Source organism: Gymnoscopelus braueri (assembly GCF_963280865.1).
Source record: "Gymnoscopelus braueri genome assembly, chromosome: 7".
Taxonomy (NCBI): Eukaryota; Metazoa; Chordata; class Actinopteri; order Myctophiformes; family Myctophidae; genus Gymnoscopelus; species Gymnoscopelus braueri.
In genome coordinates, this window is record NC_137608.1 from 417,943 (window position 1) to 423,201 (window position 5,259).

A 5,259-nucleotide genomic window follows, 5' to 3' on the forward strand; every position below is an offset into this window, starting at 1 on the left:
GACAAGGTTGCTTATTTCTCGCGCAAAACCTGGCAATACTGTTCAGAGACACATACCTGCGTCACACACACACACACACACACACACACACACACACACACACACACACACACACACACACACACACACACACACAGCTCTCTCTCTCTCTCTCTCTCTCTCTGTCTGCAAGCCCGCTATATTCCTCTCTAATAATAAACAGCCCAATCGTTGAGCAGGCTCGCTCACTCTATCAATCTGTTTATCATGTTTATCTAATACAGGACTGGACTGTCTGTATGGTAATATTGCGGTTCTATGCGGAAGGACTAGCCAACGGTGTGTGGCTGTAATGTAATGTGCTCTCCTTGGCTGTAGCATGCACTAGATCGCGGCCGATAGACACAATTTTCCAACAAGTTTGAAATCTAAAAGTTATCGGGAACCCCTCGCCGACCGTACTTTATCGGGGTGTTTCTTCTCGGAGTACCTTACACACTGCGCGATCAACACCTTGCCGAGGAACGCCCGATCTGGACTGAGATCGGTGGTTTTCTCGGCGATCACCAAAAAATATCCCCGAGAGACAAATCGGGTCAAATATCGTACAGTAGAGGCTATAAGTCAACCTGGTTTTTACCCCTCAAAGATGTCCGCAGCTACCAAAAGACACTTGTTGACGCCCCCTTCAGGATTTTTGGCACGCTCTATTCACCTGTTTCCTAGGCTTTCCACTTCCTGTGTGTTTTCCACTTCCTGTCGATTTGATCCAATGAAATCCAATGAAACTGGTCAGATGACTAATGATATCCAATGAAATCCGACAGGAAGTGGAAAACACACAGCCTAGGAAACAGGTGAATACAGAATGTGAACTACGGCCCTCTGAGTGACAGAGTGACTGAGTGAGTTCACAAATGGAGTTCCATTTGCATCCATGTTAATTGATTTATAAATTTGGGCAAGAAGATGATGATTAGAAACACAATTCTAAACTCACTCTTATAACCAGGTTTTTGATCGTACCAACACAAAAATCGCACAGGTTGTACCTCAATGTCTCGGGCCACTAAAGAAATAGCATTTGACTTTGCCTAAGTACTTTTTCTGCTATAGTCATTCGTTCGGACATACGGTAGCCATTGAATTGCATGAGTGCAGAGAATTTTGCAAGTCATTCTGCTAGCTAAATGCTGTGCTTGCTTGATTAGCTAAACGTGTAGCAGCTGTTTCAGCTCGTAGATCTACAAGCTCCTCGCGGGGACCCCCAGGGGTCCTTGAGGGATTTCCAGGGGGTCCATCATAGGCTTTCAAAGTGCGGTTCGAGGACCCCCAGGGGTCTTTGAGGATTTTCCAACTTCTGTATATCTGTACGCACGCACGCACACACCAGGCGCGCGGATACACGAGCCCCGCATACGCAGGCTTTGAAAATAGGACTGGATCTAAAAGTGTGTGTGTGCGTATATAATATGCGCGTGTGTGCAAAAATTCTCTGGTGTAGATCGGCTGTTACACACGAAAATTGTCGATCTACAAGCTCACAACGAGTTGCTCTGTGAAACCTTGTGAGCTTGTAGATCGGCTATTCCATCTCTCCTCTCATTGGCCAGACGTCCCACTGGTTATCAAAGTGCGGTCCGGGGACCCACTGTCTTCCTATTGGCTCCAGTTTGCAGCATGGTATACCAACACTAAACTTGGTTTGTGGACTTAGACCACCAATAGGGACGGGCTGTAATTGCTGAACCCCCGCCCCCTCTGTCTTCTTATTGGCTGGGCTTTAAACAGCCATAACTCCAGTTCCCTGCATGCTAGGGTCTCAAACTTGTCCCACAGACTTCCAATTTCATTAAAAAAATACCACTTCCTCCAAAGTGGTACTGTGGAGCTGCTCCGTGCTAAACGGTTTATATACACTGAACGCTAACCCAGACTAATTAAACTCTGAAGTCAAAGTAATCACACAAACAGCCAAAATCCAAGCAAATGTCAACTACCAACGAGACGGCAGTCAATATGGAGCATCCTGCAAATCCTGAAGAGACAGTCGGCACACAAGATGCTACTGAAACTGGAGAAACAGCGACCAACGCACATCAGGTTGAATTAAGCACCCGCAAAAAAATCCCAATCGAGAAGGGCCAGCAAATGCACAACGAGAAATCCAAGAAATATGAAAAGGCATTCACCAAGGCATATACTACCTGGACGCATTCAGCAAAAAACAGCATTTAAATCATTTTGTTCTGAAGAGATCCTCCATGACATCAAGCAAACTGTTCAGCACCAACATGATGCAATAAGTAAACATTATCAATCCATTCAACGCAACTGCACTGCAACCCCGGACATCGTCAAGAAAATGGATGCCTGCATAATCATCACAGCAGAGATATGTGAAATAGCACTTGTCAGGATGGCCTTAAATAAGGAGGATTACGGCTCTATTTTTGGACACACCCACACTGAAACAGTCATCTCCGACACATCCCATAATAGAGAGAAACGGACACAGTCCCGTGGAACCGGCCGATTGACCCAAAACCCCCTTCCATAGTCAACATTGACAATTCAAATTCCACCTCCAGCCAAAACTCCAAAACTTCCTCCAAAGCCTCCTCCAAAGCCTCTAGCAAGAGAGCCGATGCAGAGGCAGATCTTGCTGCTAAACAGGAGGAAGCCAAGGCCCTGCAGGAAATCCATAGCCAGCAATCAAAACTACAAGAAGCAAACTAAACCAGCTTAAAGCACAAAGGGACATTCGAGTAGCAACAGCACGGGTCCAAGCATACAACAGATTTGAAGGCTATTCTGAACACCACAACAACCCACTCTCTGCTCCTCCAAATGTCCCATCTCATCTCAGCCCATACAAACATTCAGTCACACGTCAGCTACCCTGGACACCACCGGTCTCGCTCAATCACTCATAAGCTCACTCAGTATAAACCGTGTACCTGCTCCCGAACCAACAACCTTCTCTCATGAGCCTTTACAGTTCATAGACTTCAAAATGTCCTTCATGGCACTAATAGACAGACAACCTCTACCCGCTAGTGAATTTTTTTTTTACCTCAAACACTATCTGGCTGGAGAAGCCCTCAGAGCCGTAGAAGGTTTCTTTTATAGAAACTCGGAGGATGCCTACCAGGGAGCTTGGAGAGTTCTACAGGAGAGATATGGAAACTCCTTCATAGTGCAAAAGAGCCTTCCGGGACAAGCTAACGAAATGGCCCATGATCAGCTCTAACGACCCTTTCGCCCTCCGAGACTTATGATTTCCTCCACAGCTGCGTTGAGGCAATGCCACATGTCAAAGGACTATCTATCCTAAACGACTGTGAGGAGAATCACAAAATCCTTCAAAAACTACCGGAGTGGATTGTGCGTGGCTGGAGCAGAATTGTCATAAAGGAACTAGATGAATCTGGCGACTACCCAAGCTTCTCACGTTTCACTAAGTACCTTCAAACGGAAGCCAGTATAGTCTGTAACCCTATTGCCTCTCCATTTTCGGTGAATCGCAGGCCCACGGATGAGGAAACACCTAAAAGAACCAGGGCTTCCCACACCACTGCCCAGAATGACAACTCCAAGCCTTCATTCACCTGCCCCATCTGTGCCCAGGAAGCACATGGTGTGGCTACATGCTCCATCTTTGCGAAAAAATCCATGGAAGACAAGAAAGCCTACATTTTTTTAAATCATCTCTGCTTCGCGTGCCTGAGAAAAGGACACAGTTGTAAAGAATGCCAGAGGCGACATACCTGTGGCGTGTGTAATCGACGACATCCTACCTGCCTGCATGACGACAGAGAGAGACCTGTGGGAGAAATGGCGAAGGAGTCCACTTCCACAAACAACCATTCAGGTCAGGAGATCCATTCCGCCATGACGCACACAGTGTTCCAAAGAGCTTCTGCCACCGCAAGCATTGTTCCCGTCCTCATGTCGTCTACAGAGGAACCACAGAGAGAAATTCTAACCTATGCCCTACTCGACACGCAGAGCGACTCTACATTTGTTTTAGAAGATCTTCTTGAAGAGCTAAAGGTAGATTCCCAGCCTGTGCAGCTGAAACTTAGCACCATGACGGCCATTGACACAGTTACAGCAAGCAAGAATGTCCAAAGACTGCAAGTCAGAGGTCTTTACTCTGAGAAACAGATCCAACTACGCCATGCCTTCCAGTAGATAAGTCCTATATTCCCACCAAGAACACCGCTATGCAATGGCCTCATCTAAGACAACTGGCAAACAAGCTGCCTCCGTTACAAGACTGCAAAGTTGGATTACTGATTGGAAACGACATTGGCACCCCTCGAGGTCATCACCGGAGACGATTATGATCCCTTGCTCAAAGAACCGTATTAGGGTGGAGCATAGTAGGCTCTTCAAATCCACATCTCGATCGGCTGGGGAACCACAGTTATGTGAATCACATCACAGTAAGAGAAATGCCAACTCCCCCATCTACCGATGTGCTGACAGCCTTAGAATCAGACTTCAACGAAAGGAGGCACGAAAATAAGGACAAATATGTGTCCCAAGAAGATGTTCAGTTTGTGCAGCTTCTCAGTGACAACATCAGGCAGAAGGAAGATCTACACTACGAGATGCCTCTCCCTTTCAAGACAAGCAGTCCACTACCTTAACAACAATACTATACTACCTAGCAACAAGAAGCTGGCTATGATCCGTCTGCAATATCTAAAGAAAAGATTGAAAGCCAAGAAAAGAACATCTAGTGAGATAGACGATGATGAAGGCAAGTTGCAGAGGAGTGCGAAGGAGAAGACGACGCAACTGAAACAACCAAGATACAAGTAAAGAAAAAGAAGGAGGTAGATGCAGATACTGTAATGACCCAGTGGAGGATGGGGCTTCTGAAGAGAAGAAATTGGAAGAGCCTGACAGTTCTGAAATAGATGCTCAATCACAATCAAAGATGGAAAAGAAGAAGAAAATGCAGAAGAAGAAGCAGGCAGAAAAGGCAACAGCCCCTGAGGCACAGATAGAGCAGGAACCTCAAACAGATCTTGATGTTCAGGCAACAGAACAGCCCTCACAGGACCAAGTTTCAATGATCCCCAAAAGGAAGGCAAGAAACTGGTCGAATGCTGCCCTCTCAGGCTCTGACCAAAAAACGGATGCGAGTGCATGGAAGGGTCTGTTCGTTCCAGCCCCTGTGCTTAAAGCACTGAGCAGCCTTGGTTTTGGATCCCTCACCCCCAATACAGCTCTGGCATTGCCTCCAGCCATCAGAGATCACATGGA